The following is a 16,122-nucleotide window of genomic DNA, read 5'->3' on the forward strand; positions in this document are numbered from 1 at the left end:
TTTAATGAGGTAACATTGATTTACAACACTACATAATTCAGGGTTGTAACACTTTAAGATTCTGATGTATCTCATACCATCACCCACCACCAAAGCGCTCATAATCCTCCACCAAAATCCACTGAGCTACCTCCATTTTTACTCCCACCTCGACTCCCCCCTTCTGTTAGTTAAATTCTGCAGACAGATTTCAAGGGATTGTTTTGGCATGTTTTTTTTTTTTTTGCTTTATCTATGATTTTCTTTATATTTTACATCTAGTATTTGCCTTTCTGCTTTTGACTTATAATGCTTAGCATAATCCCCTCCAGTTCTATTCATATTTTATGAAGTGGAAATATTTCATTTTTTTCTATAAGCTGAGTAGCATTCCATTGTGTGAATATACCAAATCTTCTTAATTCATTCATCCATCATTAGGTACTTACATTGTTTTCATAACTTGGCTATGATAAATAGTGCTGCAATAAACATAAGACTGCATGTGAGTTTAAATTAGTATTTGTGTAATCTTCAGATAGATGACTAGGAGTGGAATTGCATGATCATATGGCAGATCTATTTTTGCTATTTCAAGAAACCCTAATACTCCTTCCTTAGGACCTGCACCAATCTACATTACCACCATTAGGGTGTGAGGGGGCCTTTTTCTCCACATCCTTGCCAACACTTGGTGGTCAGGTCCTTTTGATGTGGGTCATTCTCACAGCTGTGAGTTGATATCTCACTATGGTTTTGATTTGCATTTCCCTCATGATAATTGTTGATGAGCCTTTTTTTTTTCATGTGGTTCTAGATGAGCTGTAATTGTTTTTTGGAGAACTGTTTATTTAGTTCTTCTGTCCATTTTTTGATTAGATTGTTGTTCTTGTTGTTGTTGAATTGTATTAGTTTTATGTATATCTTGCATATTAGTATGTTATGAATATGTGATATGCAAGTATTTTCTCCCATGCATTTGGGTATATTTTCATTTTAAAGACAGTTTCTTTTGCTGTGCAGAGGTTTTTAATTTAGATGTAGTCCCATATATTAAATTTTTCTTTTATTTCCCTTGGTATTGAATTTGATTTCATTTATCCCTAGGGTAATTGTTATGATTTTTTTCCTTCTAGTGGCTTCTGGTATCACTGCTTGTTTTTTTCCCTACCACCTTAAGTTGTGAAGTTTATTTATATGAACTCTTTCTTGGACTTGATCTGGGCCTGTATTGCTAGTTACCTCCCTCTTAGTATTGCCTTTGCTTCATCCTGTATGTTCTGGTAGCCCATGTGTTCATTTTCGTTTGTTTCTAGGTATTTTCTAATTTCATTTACTCGTTAATCCAATAGGCATTTTCTTAGTCTCCACCTATTTGATTTTTTGCTTTCTTTCTGTGGTTGATTCCTAGTTTGATATCACTGTGATCAGAAAGCATACTTGAGGCTGTAGCTGTGGTCTGGTGAGGCTGAAATAGGTCCTGCCATGCCAGCAGCCCTGGGGTGGTGATGACAATGGAAATGGATCCTGTGAGCCATGCAGGAGAAGCAGTCACTGTCTGGGGAGCTGCATTCAGGTAATCGGTGCCACACATGAGTAATGAAAGGTTTTGAGAATGTAGAATTGGGAGTCATAGAAAAAAGGAATAAAATCCCAAAGAGTGTCATCCTTTTTTATTAATTTTGAAACAACGGAAGAATATAGCACAGATGAAGGTGAAGTAGACAGCCTGGAGAAGAAAGATGTTTTACCCATTGTTGATCCACAAAACTTACCTTGGCCTTGGGCCCTTACTTATGGTTCTATGTGCTTCATGCTGCCATGTCAACCCTCTCAGTATGTAACTTTCTTGGGGAGAAGATTGCATCTGTTTTGGGCAACAGCACCCCAAAATACCTATATGTCATTGATGAGTATTACCAGATGAAGAAGGAAGAAGAAAACAGGATGTCTGAAGAAACAGAAAGACAATACAGACAGAATAAGCTGCAAACTGTTTCCACAGTTTAGACAGATCAGTCAGAACTCTGGTATCGAGTTCGTTTGTGAATTTCAATTCTGAAATAGAGGTAGACTGTGAAATAATTATGGAAAGCAAACAAAATCCAGTCTCTGACCCACCATAGAATGAAATGACTACCAAATTTAAAACTCTTTAATTTTCTTTTTCTTTATGTCCAGTTTTCAATTATTTGTGGATTTTCTTTGATTTAAATAGGGGAGTTCATTTTCATATTTATTATAGGGACTATCTAGTACTTGCAAACTCCTTCCACTTCTGTTTATCTAGGAAGACATTTATCTATCTCCCCTATTTCAAAGAGAGTCACAGGATGTAGTATTCTGGCTGGCACATTTAATCTTTGAATATGTTGAATGTATCATTCCATTCTCTTCTTTTTTGCTGATCTTTTGTGGAAAATCCTGCTTTTTTCTTTCGCCATCTTCAATATTTTTTGCCTTGGCCTCTTGGTAGTTTTGACAGTGAAATCTTTTTTATATTAAGACTTTTGAAATCTTTTTAGACTTTTTAGACTTTCTGTTTCTATGGGGATATGACAACATTCCTTAGGGTATTTCAATATGAATTGTTCAATAATTTGGAAGACTAATCATCGAAAGCAATCCAATTCTGGTAAGAAGAGAAATTGTACTAGCTTTTCAATATTTCCTATGTCTCTATTTGTTGTCTCACCCTTGTGATCACTTCTGTGTTTTTATTGCTTTGTTACAACATATATTTGAAATACCATCTACGAGAGAAAAGAAGAATTTGGTTTGGTAATCATTGGGCTTGCAGTAAGTGAAATGTAAGACAAAGAGAAAAAATGTCATGAATGTTCTGTGTCAGAGGGAGAAAACTGGCATGGAATTTGTTAGTAGGCAGCCTCTTAGTTTTAGCAGTCAAAATAATGTCAGAGTGGAAGGAGCAAGGGGAGAAAAGGAATTATTTCTTTGATATGGAATGTTGTTATTCATTGGAATGCAGTCCTTTAAAGAGAAATCCATTGTGCTTCTTGTTTCCATAGTGTCTTCACAGAAAGTTATTTGGGGCACAGAAGTTAAGACTGGCTATGCAAAATGTAAAATGGTCCATTTGGCTTCAGTTGCACCCTTAATCCATTATTTCTGATTAGAAGTGTGCTGAATAGACTTCAGAGGATATTTCTTCCATCAACCCTATGCCCTTTGGATAGAAAGGGAAATTAAATCAAAGGAGGTGAGAAGATTTATCCAAGATCACAGAATCTAAATTCTAGCAGAGGAGCTGCAGCTAGGTATTTTAACTCCAAGGCCAGCTGTCCTTCCACCACATCTTTGGGTTTGTGATGTTCCACCTTTCCTTTTAGAGTCTGTCCAACTTCAATCTCCTTAGCATTCAGTTATCCTTACAAGTGGAACCCAGCAACAACCTCAGACATTTCTCTTGCCCATTATTTTATTTTATGTGTGCAGCCTTAGTCTATCTGATCACTATCAGAATCTTCTCTCTGCTAGAGAACAGATAATAAAGCCACATTAATATTTTTGTTTAATTTATTTTTTATTATTTTAAAATTTTATGTATTTTTACATGATTTTTCATTTTTGCACAGTGTATGCATTTTCATATTGGTTATAGTCCCCATACAAGTCCCACCCCCCTTGTTTTTTTAATATTTTATTTTATATAATTCTTACATCATTTTTCATCTCTGCACAAAGTATGCATTTTTATTTTGGTTATATTCCCCATACAATTGCACCCCCCTTATTTTGACTCTAGTCCTTCCTCTCCCCGCCCTTCCCTGCCCCCCTCAGTGTGTCTCTGGTTTATAGTTGCTTGTTGATTTTGATTTTTACTTTGTATTGATTAGTCTTTTTCCTGGTCCCTTATTTAGGTTTTCTAAATTCCTGCTATGAGTGAGACCATCTGGTATTTTTCATTTTCTTTCTGACTTATTTCACTGAGCATGATCCCTTCTAGCTCCACCCATGTTGTTGCAACCTGCATGTGTTTATCTTTTTTGATTGCTGAGTAATATTCCATTGTGTATATGTACCACATCTTCTTGATCCAGTCATCTATTTTTGGGGCATTTGGGTTGTTTCCAAAGCTTAGCTATTGAAAATAATGCTGCTGTAAACATAGGGGTGCAGGTGCCCTTTGGAATTACTGTTTCTATGTCATTTGGGTAAATACCTAGGAGTGGAATTGCTGGATCATATGGAAGCTTTATGTTTAGTAGGTCAAGAAATCTCCACACAGCTCTTCATAGTGGTTGGACCAACTTGCACTCCCACCAACAGTGCAGGAGAGTTCCTTTTTCTCCACAACCTCGCCAACATTTGTTGTTGCTAGTTTTTTTAATATGTGCCATTCTCACTGGTGTAAGATGGTATCTCATTGTAGTTTTGATTTGCATTTCCCTGATTACAAGTGATGTTGAACATTTTTTCATATGCCTGTTGGCCATTTGTATTTCCTCTTTGGTGAAGTTTCTTTTTAGCTCTTCTGCCTATTTTTTGACAGGATTATTTTCTTTGTTTGTGTTGAGTCTCATGAGCTCTTTGTAGATTTTTGTGATCAGTGCTTTATCATTAGTGTTGTGTGCAAAAATTTTCTCCCAGTCACTGGGGTTTCTCTTTGTTTTGGTTATTGTCTCTTTTGCTGTACAGAAGCTCTTTAATTTGATGTAGTCCCAGCTGTTTATCTTTGCCTTTGTTATCACTGCTTTGGGTGATGTGTCTGTAAAGATATCTTTGAGGTGCATGTCATGTAGTGTTTCACCTGTATTTCCTTCTATATATTTTATTGTTTCAGGTCTTATGTCTAGTTTTTTAATCTATTTTGAGTTGGTTTTTGTGCATGGTGTGAGGTAGTGGTCAAGCTTCATTCTTTTGCATGTAGCGACCCAGTTTTCCCAGCACCATTTATTGAACAAACTTTCTTTGCTCCAGTGCATATTCTTTGCTCCTTTGTCAAAGATTAGTTGACCAGAAATCTGTGGGTTTATTTCTGGATTTTCTGTTTGGTTCCATTGGTTGGTATATTGGTTCCTGTTCCAATACCATGCAGTTTTGATGATTATGGTTTTGTAGTATAGTTTGAAGTCTGGGAGTGTGATGCCTCTATCCCCCCCCCTTTTTTTTTTCATGAGAGCTTTGGCTATCCGGGGTTTTTGGTGATTCCATATGAATTTCATCAATAATTGTGCTATTTCTTTGAAGAATGTCATTGAAATTTGTATTGGAATAGCATTGAAACTGTAAATTTCTTTTGGTAGGATGGCCATTTTGATAAAGTTAATTCTTCCAATCCATGAACAGGGTATGTCTTTCCATTTATTTGTGTCTTCTATTTTATTTAACAGTTTTTTGTAGTTTTCTTAGTATAGGTCCTTTACCTCTTTTGTTAGGTTTATTCCCAAGTATTTGATTGTTTTTGTTTCAATAATAAAAGGGATTTTTTTTTTATTTCTTCTTCTTCAGATTTATTGTTTGTGTATAGGAAGGCTACTGATTTTTGCATGTTGATTTTGTATCCTGCCACTTTACTAAACTGATTAGTTCAATTAGTTTTTCTGTGGAGTTTTTGGAGTTCTCTCTATATATTATCATATCATCTGTGAATAGTGATAGTTTAACTTCTTCCTTCCCTATTTGGATTCCTTGTATGTCTTTCTCTTGTCTTATTGCTCTGGCTAGGACTTCCAGTATTATATTGAAAAGCAGTGGTAATAGTGGACATCCTTGTCTTGTTTCAGATCTTAATGGAAATGCTTTCAGCTTTTCACCATTGAGAATGATACTGGATATGGGCTTGTCATATATGGCCTTTATGATATTGAGTTACGTTCCTTGTATCCCGAGAATTTGAAGGGCCTTTATTATAAGTGGGTGTTGTACTTTGTTGAAATCTTTCTCTTGCTGAATAGTATTCTATGATGTATATGTACCAGATCATCTTAATCCACAATGTGTCCTTGGGCATTTAAGGTATTTCCTAATGGTAGCTATTGCAAATAGAGCTGTAATGAACATAGGAATGCACATTTTCCTTCTAACTAGTGCTTTTGCATTCCGAGGATCAATATCAAAGAGTAAAATTGCTGGATAATGTGGCATTTTTAATATTTTGAGGAGGGTCTATATTGTTTCCCATAGGACCACTCTACATTTCCAACAACAGTGTATCAGTATTCCTTTTTCTCCACCTCTTTGCCATCATTTCTTGCTGCTGCTTTTTTAAATCTATATCAGCTATTCTCCTGGGAGTGAAGTGGTATCTCATTGTAGTAGGATCTCCTTGCCTATTTGTAAACCAATACCATACTATTTTTATTACTATAGCTGTGTAGTATAACTTGGAGTTTGGGAGCATGATATCATCATCTTCTTTTTTTGTCAAAATTGCTTTGGCTGGTTAGTGTCTTTTGTGGGTCCATATTGAAACTGTAATATTTACTCTATTTTTTTGAAGAATTCCATTGAAATTTTGATAGGAATTGCATCAAATATATATTGCTATGGGTAAGATGGATGTTAGAAATATATCAATTCTTCTAACACATGACCATGGAATTACCTGTGTCATTTTTTTAAAATAATGTCTGCCAGTTTTCATTGTATAGGTTTCACCACTTTTATTATGTTTATTCCTAGGTGTTTAATACATTTTGATGCTATTGTAAATGATATTGTTTTCTCGATTTTTTTCTCTTCTAGCTCTTTTTTACATATGGAAATATGACAAACTTTTGTGTATTAATTTTTACCCTGCTACTTTACAGATTTATTGTTTCTAATAGTTTCTTTTACAGTGTATTTAAGGTTTTCTATGTATATTTTCTTGTCACCTGCAAATGGTGATAGTTGTGCTTCTACTTTTCCAATTTGGATTCTTTATATATTTCTCTTGCTTGATTATTGTAGCTTTATCTTCTAATACTATGTTGAATAGTAGTGGTGAAAGTGGACATCTTTGTGGTATGCCTGACCTTAGGAGGAAAATCTTTCAGTTTCTCACTGTTGAGTATTATGCTATCAATGAGTTTTTCAAATAAGGCTTTTAGTATGTTGAGGTATGTTCCTTCTAGCCTCATATTATTAAGAGGTTGTTAATCATACATAGATGTTCAAAATTGTTGAATTCTTTCTCTGAATCTGTTGATATGACCATAAGATTTTGATTTTCCTTTTGTTGACCAGGTGAATTATGTTGACTGATGTGTGCATGCTGAATCATCCTTGCATCCAAGAAATAAATCCCAATTGGTCATGATGCATGATCCTCTTAATGTATTGCTGAATTTGATTGGTAAAATTGTCTTGAAGATTTTGCCATCTATATTCACCAGTGATATTGGTCTGTATTTTTCATTTTTGTGATTTCCTTGTGTGTTTTTGGTAACAAAGTAATGTTGACCTCATAAAATGTGTTTGGGATCATTTAATCTTCCTCAATTTTTGGATGAGTTTGAAAAGGATTTCACTAGTGAAATCATGTGGTTCTGGCCTTTTGTTTTTGGGGAGACTTTTGATTACTGTTTAAATTTCTTTCCTTGTAATTGCTCTGTTCATATTTCTGTTTTGTCTTCATTCAATCTGGGAAGGCTATATGCTTCTAAGAATTTGTCCTGATCTCCAAATTTTCAATTTTGTTGGAATAAAGATGTTCACAACAGCATCTTACAAACCCCCATATTTCTGAAGTGCCTGTGATAATATCTCTCTCATTTCTAACTATATTTATTAGATTTTTTGCCTTTTTTCTTAGTGAATCTAGGTAAAGTTTTTGTCTAAATATTTCTAAGAACAATCTTGTTCTCATTGATCTTTTAAACTCTCCTCTTGACTTTTAATTCATTTATTTCTGCTCTGATTTTTAAAAAATTATTTCCTTTCTTCTATGGCATTTATTTTCTTTTTTCTCCTTTCTCAGGTTCCTTAAGATACAAGGCTTGAATATTTTTTTGAGCTCCTTTTTATGAGAAGCCACATTGATATATACTTCCCTATTAGTACTGCCTTTGCTATACTTCATAAGTTCTAGAATGTCATGCTTTCATTTTCATTTGTCTCCAGGTATTTTTAAAATTTTTTCTTTGATTTCCGCACTAACCCAATATTAATTAAGAAGTGTGTTGTTTAGTCTCTACATATCAGATTTTTCTGTTTTATTGGGGTTTTTTTGTGTGTGGATATTACCTAGTTTGGTATAATTGTGATAATAGATGATACTTGATATGATGTCAGTCCTCATCAATTTGTTGACACTTGTTTTGTGACCCAATGAGTGATATCTGCTGGAGAATATTCCAGGTACACTTGAGAGGAATGTGGAATCAGCTTTATGAGAGTGTAGTGTGCTATAAATATAATTTAGTCAGGGCCTCCCCTGGTGGCGCAGCAGTTGAGCGCTGGACTCTGAAGCTGCCCGCAGCCTCTGCAGTGCCGATTGATCCCTAGCCGCCAGCGAGGGTCCCACATGGCGTGCAGGCCTCTCCTGCCATGCCCACTGCTCCCCTCAGCAGCGTATTTTGTCATTCTGCCTGTTCTGTTCCCTGCTCTGGCTCTGGTGAGTTCTCTCACCCTCCCACACTTCTGACTGTGCCCAGTGCTTGTATTATATATATATATATATATAGATATATATATATATATATATCTATATCTATATATATATATATAAAATTTAGTCAAATTTCTAATTGTTTCCCTGTTGGTTTTCTGTCTAGTTTATCTGTTCAATGATGGATGTGGAGTGCAAGTCTCTTGCTACAGTTGTGTTGCACCCAATATTTGTTTTTTAGGTTTGTTGATAATTGTGTTACATATTTTAGATTTACTTCATTATATGTGTGTGTGTGTGCGCGGTGTGTGTGTGTATGTTATGTCTTCCTGATGTGTTGACCTCTTATTTATTATATAATGTCGATCTTATCTATTGTTAACTTTTTTAGCTAGAAGTTTTTTTTTATTTGATATAAGTATGCTGTCCCAACCTTTTGTTGTACCTTTTTTGCTTCTAAGATTGTTTTCCATTCATTTTATTTGACCATGTGTTTATTTTTGGAGCTCAAATGAGTCTCCTGAAGGCAACAGATATTTGGATTTTGTTTTCTTGTTTGCCCAGTTATTTTGTGCCTTTTGATTGGTGAGTTAAATTCATTTACATTTGGAATGATATTGATATATTGGGATTTTATTACTGACATTTTGTCTTTAGTTTTCTGATTCTTTTAATTTATTTCCTTATTTGTTTTCTTTTGTGGATTTTCTTCACCTTGATTTAGAATAAAGTGCTCCTTTCAACATATCTTGTTGAGGAAGCCTAGTGTTTGCAAACTCAGCTTTTGTTTTTCCAAAAAGATCTTTTTTTTCTCCCTCCTATCTCAAAAAGAATCACGGGATGTAGAATTTTGACTGGTGTTTTTGTCTTTGAATATTTTGAACACATTATTGTATTCTCTCCTTGCATGAAGAGTCTGTTGAGAAGTCTGAATAAGCCTGATTGTAGTACTTTCATGAGTTTCTGCTTTTTCTTCTTAGCCAATTTAAATGTTATTTCTTTGTCTTGAACTCCTGGAAGAGTCATTATTATGTATCTTGAAATAAGTCTTGCTCCATTTAGGTAATCCTATCTTGATTTAACTTCATGGATTTGCATATTTATTTTCTTCCTTAGGTGTGGAAAGTTTTCTCTAATATTCACTCTCTGTCCTCCCCCCTTCCTGGGATACCCATTATTCTTATGTTTGCTTTCTTAATGGTGTTGGATATTTCTCAGTTTGCCTCTTTATTTATTTTACAACTCATTTATCTCACTACTTCCACCTGGGTTTAATGTATTGCTATGTTTGAGGTAACTGAATCAATTTTCCATTTGATCTGTTCTACTTCCATAGATTTTTCTCAAATTGTTTCATCATTTATTGAGTTCTTTACCTTTTGAATTTCTAATACTTTCCTTATTTTTTTTTAATATTTTATCTTTTTCCTTTCCTTTTTTTAAATTAATTTATTCATTTATACAAGCACTGGGTACACTCAGAAGCGCGGGAGGGTGAGAGAATTCACCAGAGCCAAAGCAGGGAGCAGAACAGGCAGAAGGACCGAAGTACACTGCTGAAGGGAGCAGCGGGCGGCAGGAAAGGTCTGCACGCCATGTAGGACCATCACCCAGATGCCCGGGGATCAAACTGGCACTGCAGAGGCTGCGGACAGCTTTGCAACCCAGTGCTCAACTGCTGCGCCACCGGGGAGGCCCTGTACTTTCCTTATTTAAAGCATGGATTTCTATCTTCTATATATTGATTTTAATTCTGAGTTCACTATTTTCTGAATTTTGTTGACTATCTCTGATTAGTTTTTCTGAGTTATTTTGTATTTCTTTGACTTGCCTTTCTGAGTTTTCTTCCATTTCTTTCGGTTTCTCTATTATGGCAGTCTGAGCTCTCTCTCATAGGGAGATATAATCTTTTATCTTTTTGTGTTTGGATTCCAGGCAGCTGTTCTTACTTTGTGGTTTTATATGGTGTTGAAGTCTTGCCTTTCCTTGTATTTGTATTATTTTTTTGCTCGCCCAATTTGCTACTTGAGGTCTTCATATTATATTGTTATTTTTAATATCTTTAACAGAAACAGGGGGTTTAAACTATTTTACAGTTCCCACAGGTGGTGCTATAGTTTTGTTTGATTTTAATTATTTAGGCCTTTGCTTGCTTCTCTATGTACTCTTATCTATTTTATATTTGTTGAGTCAGCAGAGTGGGGAAAGGGCTTGGATGAGTCCAGACATTGGTGTGGATGAATTGGGATGGGGATGACTCATGTTTGTAGCACCCCATATATTCTTCCTTTTGGGGATTTTTGCATGAGGGATTCAGCATTCCCCATGCTCTCAGTATGCTTCAAAAAGTAATTGTCAGTACAAAGGTATGGTAAGGAGGAGTGAGATCAGAATTTAAGCTTTGCTATTATTTTTTTGGGGGCAATTCAGGCTGTGTGGAGGACCCAAATTCCTCCACCAAATTTTCTCCTCCTTCAAGGATGTGTGCCTTCACACACCATCTGCTTCCCCCTACCCAAGGCCCCTGACTTACAAGCACAACCCTGCCACCATTCTCTCCTATTCTAGAGTACAACATGTAGGTTCCTCTTCCATTCACCTCCTGTTCAATGTACTGTGAGTCTCCTCAGAGTCAACTCTATTGAAGTCCTCATTGGTCTTTGCTGTCTAAGGGATAATAAATCCCACTCTTATGAGATTGTTTCTTTGACCAGTGTCACTCTGACTCATTGATACAAGTGCATATGGCTCACTCTACTAAGACCTACTGCATCATGGCCATATACCTGTTTCTCTCTGCTGTTTGTGAGGTCCATCTGGCAACCTGAGTCCACCTTACCTGCTGAGTTGCCCATTTGTCTCCTTCATTGTTTTCTGAGATGCCTCTCTTCTGGATGTTGCTTCTAATATGTGCTGTACTTTGCTGTTTTTCCATCAGGAGTCATTGATTATTTTCTGTTGCCTTCTGCCTATGAGTATGTAGAGGAGGATAGCCTGGTGTCTTTACTCTGTCTCCTCACTGATAGTTCCTGCAATTATTTTTATGATCCTTTAATTATAGATGCTTAAACATGCCCAGCAGACCTACTTACTCTATGATAGGTGCAGACATATATATTTTATGACAACTGTATTACTCTTACAAATTTTTCTCTGAAAGTGTTTTACTGTCAAAAAAAACTGATATATTGGTAGCAAAATTGAATCCTCATATTCCAAATAATGATATAGAAGAGTTACAGTAAAAAATATTAGCCTGCCTGATTCTTTAACAATGAATTTTATACATTTCCTGAACATTTGCTCTATGAGCAATTGTTTTTGCATTTCAAAGCTCTCATTGAATTTTATTTTCTAATCTATAAATAATTGTCAACCTGCAATGTTTAAGACTAATAATGGGTTTTAAATAGAAACTGAATACTCAGATAGACATTCAGAGTTTTTATGCCTTTGAGCATAAACTGAGATCAAGATTGTGTTGAGGGAAATGATTGGTATCGATTTCTGTGGGGATTTTCAATTAATGAATAAATTTGATGAATTATCATTTGAGGATTATCTGTAGTATAGATAATCTAGTATTTATTTGCGTGGCCATAAAAAGTTCTTGCTTTCAATAGTGAAGAGCAGAAGACCAGTATTGTCGATTGAAAATATGTTAGAGCTTTTGTGAGCATAAACAATTGTTCCTGAAAATGTAAAGCATACTGATTAAAGGTTGTGTTGTCACATACCACAGTTGGTAATCTTAAAAGAATTGGAAACATTTCCCCCCAAAACATATTTATCTTAAGTGAAATATTTAATAATGAGAAATAGTCAGGTTATGGAACATTTTCCCATAACTAGAGGATGTCTAAAGAAGTTACTCCTACTTGTTTTACTGGCTAGGAAATAATTATTACTCATGCAAATATGTCTGAACCCAACACAGCTTTGTGGGTAGAAATAAAAGTTTCTTTTGAAACCCAGGTAACATGATCCAAAAGACTAGAGGCCTTAAAATCTCTGCATTCTCTCGTGAAAAAATACTCTTCCCTTCCATCACACCCTACTTCTACACTACTGTAACATCAGAGTCTGCAAATGATGACCAACTATCTGGGCAAGAAGATATGCTTTCAAATTGATGAGGGAGCAATTGCCCTCTAAAGGAGGACTAAAATGAGATTCACCAGGATTTGTGTGCAGGGCAGGCGGCACTTTAGCACCCTCAGAAGATCAACAGCATGCACATGTTCTTTGTGTTCCCTACAGTAAAGCTGAAACAGAAACAGACTTAGAGCTATACATAAAAGAAGATTATTAAATATTTCCCCTCATTGTCTCAGCTTCTTCCCTAACCCAGATAAAAAAGCCAAGATTAATTGAGAGAAATACCTTAACAACAATGGTAAAACTGAAATTAACATCTCCACAGTGAAGTAATTCATGGCAGAAAGCAATCATTTAAACTTCATTAAGACTACACTTATTGGAAAACAGTTATTCAACTAAAAGACTTAAGAGATTTGGTAACAAAGGCAATATTTACCTCAATCTGTATCTGAAACACTGCTCTTGATTGTGTTAGACCTCTATTCTTAATGATTATGATAAAGACCATGGGTTGCCCTTGAGAAACTGTTGGTTTATAAGAGAAAATGTAAATAGTACTCAGCATATGAAAATTGTGATCATTCAAAATTTTCATTATTGTGACCTCCATTCCATTCTATCTTGTTTAAACTGTTCAACTAATCATCATATCCTGCATTATGCTTTACTCCTTATTTTGAGCCCAAGTTCAATGACACTCTCACAAGGATTTTCCATTCTTTGAGTCTTACCTCTTCCATTTAACATGTTTGGCTATCCCTGCTCAGGCCTGGCTCAGTTGAGTGGTTCACTGAGGCTGTTCTTGTTCCCAGACTGCTGAAGACCCATTGGGAAAAAGTGCATACCCATACTCACTGGCTTAACTACAAATGTATGCTTTACAGCCTGTTGAACACTCAAATCTAATCCTTAATCCTTTTCTCATCTGTCTTTGGCTCCTTACATTTCCAACAGCAGCTGTCCAAAACCACATTTCTCAAACCCCCACTTCTGGCCTCCTCACTTTGAGCAGATGATCATACATTTCTATTTCACTAAAACCAAACCAAAACAAAACACACACACACACACACACACACACACAAACCCACCAAGTGACAGTCCTCTCTTATTTCTCCAGACAAACTCCCTGTAGTTATTCATCCTTTTCTTTCTCTCCTTTATCATCAAAGCTCATTTTACTTCTTTTTTTCCTTGTAGCTTGCAAGTGTGTCTCAGTATCACTTTTTACACAGAGACCAAATTTTTATTTTTGCTCCTTTCTCAAACTCCCTTCAAACTTCTTTAAAGCATTGTTAATATTTGATATCTTTAATTCCTCACTTTCAATTTGCTATTTAACCTACATGTACTCAGATATAGACCCTTAGAATCTACTAGGCTTGTCACAAAATAATTACAAAAACCAGTTTCCCTGCATTTCTCCCCTCTATTTTCCACTTTCCAGAGAAAATCACTCCCAAGTCTTCTTTAATTTAGTTTCACTCAAACTTTTGCTTTCCAGCTTCCAAAATTGTGGTGTTGTCCCCTTTCTTGTTCTCTTTGTACATGTGGATATATGACTGTAAAAAAATCCATGCTATTAAGAGTGTTTCATGAGAGAACAATATTAGATCCTTCTTTATAATGAAGATATTTGTTTGAAACTGCCATTCTTTCTATAACTTTCTCATTTCACTGTTATCAGTTTCCTTTTTTTATGTCCCTGGAATAAATCCCTCTTGGGGATTTGATGTATTGTTGGATTTGTTTTGCTAAGATTTTTTTTTTAAAGATTTATTTATTTATACAAGAACCGGATTACAGGCCAGATGCGCGGGAGGGTGATAGGATTCACCAGAGCCAGAGAGGGGAACAGAACAGGCAGACTGATGAAATACACTGCTGAGGGGAGCAGCGCGCGAGACAGGAGAGGTCTGCCACACCATATGGGATTCTCACTGGCCGGCCGGGATCAAACCCACACTGCAGAGGCTGCGGACAGCTACACAGTGCAGCGCTCAACCGCCTGAGTCACCAGGGAGGCCCTGTTTCGCTAAGATTTTATTGAGAACGTTTGTATCTGTATTTATTAGGGAGATTGGTCTATTATTTGTGGGCGTGTGTGTGTGTGTGTGTATGTTGTCTTTGGTTTTGGTATTAGTGTGAGATTGGCCTCATAAAATATATCTTAATATTCCTTCTTTCTCAATGTTTTGAAAGAATTGTAACAGGAGAGGTATTAATCCACCTTTGAATGTTTGGTAGAACCCACTTGTGGAACCACCTGGTCCTGGACTTTTGTTTTTTGGGAGGGTTTTGATTACTGTTTCAATTTTGCTTGTAATTGGTTTGTTCACAGTTTCTATTTCTTCTTTGCTCAGCTTTGCGTGATTGTATGATTGTAAGAATTTGTTCACCTCATTGAGATTGTTGAATTTGTTTGCATATAACTGTTCACAGTAATGTCTTATCCTCTGGATTTCTGCTGTGTCTGTTGTCATTTCTCCTCTTTCATTTATGATCCTATTTATTTGCATTTTTCCCTCTTTCATTTTTTGAGCCTGGCTAGAGGTTTGTGTATTTTGTTCATTTTTTAAAGGAACCAACTTTTGGTTTCATTGCTCTTTTAGACTGTCTTTTTCATTTCTATTTCATTTATTTCTACATTTTTAAAATTATTTCCTTTCTTCTGCTTTTTTTTTTCTTTTTTCTAGTTCTTTGAGATAGGAGATTAGATTGTTTCTTAAGATTTTCTCTTGTTTCTTGATGTGGGCTTGTATTGCTCTATGCTTTCCTTTTAATACTGTTTTTGCTGTGTCCCTGGAAGGTTGTGTCCACGTTATCACTTTTCTCAAGGTATTTTAATTTTTTTATTTCCTTATTAAACCATTGGTCTTTCAGTAGCATGTTGTTCAGTCTCCATGTAATGGGGAATATTCTTGCTTTCTTTATCGTGATTGATATCTAGTTTGATGCCTTTATGGTCAGAGAATGGCAAATGATCTGGAGAATGATCTGTGCGCACTTGAGAAAAATGTGTATTCAGTATTTGGGGCATGCAGTGTCCTATAGATGTCTATTAGGCCATATGTTCTAGATCTTTTTTTAGGGTTATTGTGTCCTTGTTTATTTTCTGTCTCGTTGATCTGTGCATTGGTTAGAGTGGGGTATAGAAGTCTTATGCCACATATGTATTTTCTCTAATGTCTGTTTTCAGATACAGTAGTAATTGTCTAGTGTATTTTGGTGCTCCCTCATTTGGTGAGTGTATGTCTTCCAGGTGTATTATGCCCTATCATTATATAGTGTCCATGCATGTCTCTTGTCACCTTTTTTAGTTTGAAAATCCATTTTATCTGATATAATTATCAAATGTCCCTATCTTCTTCTTCTTTTTTTAAAGATTTATTTATTTATGCATACAAGAACGGGGGTACAGGCCAGAGGTGTGGAGGGTGAGACGATTTACCAGAGACAGAGTGGGGAGCAGAACAGGCAGATCTAGT

General features: G+C 35.7%; 1 pseudogene across 1 annotated transcript; it reads left to right on the forward strand.

The window, feature by feature from the left end:
* The first annotated feature begins 1,571 nt into the window (after window positions 1–1,571).
* On the forward strand, window positions 1,572–2,105 carry LOC311187123 (protein FAM177A1-like; annotated as a pseudogene). Its single transcript has one exon. The product of its transcript is annotated as a protein FAM177A1-like (transcript).
* Window positions 2,106–16,122: the final 14,017 nt, after the last annotated feature.

The sequence above is a fragment of the Talpa europaea genome (genome assembly GCF_964194135.1).
Source record: "Talpa europaea genome assembly, chromosome: X".
Taxonomy (NCBI): domain Eukaryota; kingdom Metazoa; phylum Chordata; class Mammalia; order Eulipotyphla; family Talpidae; genus Talpa; species Talpa europaea.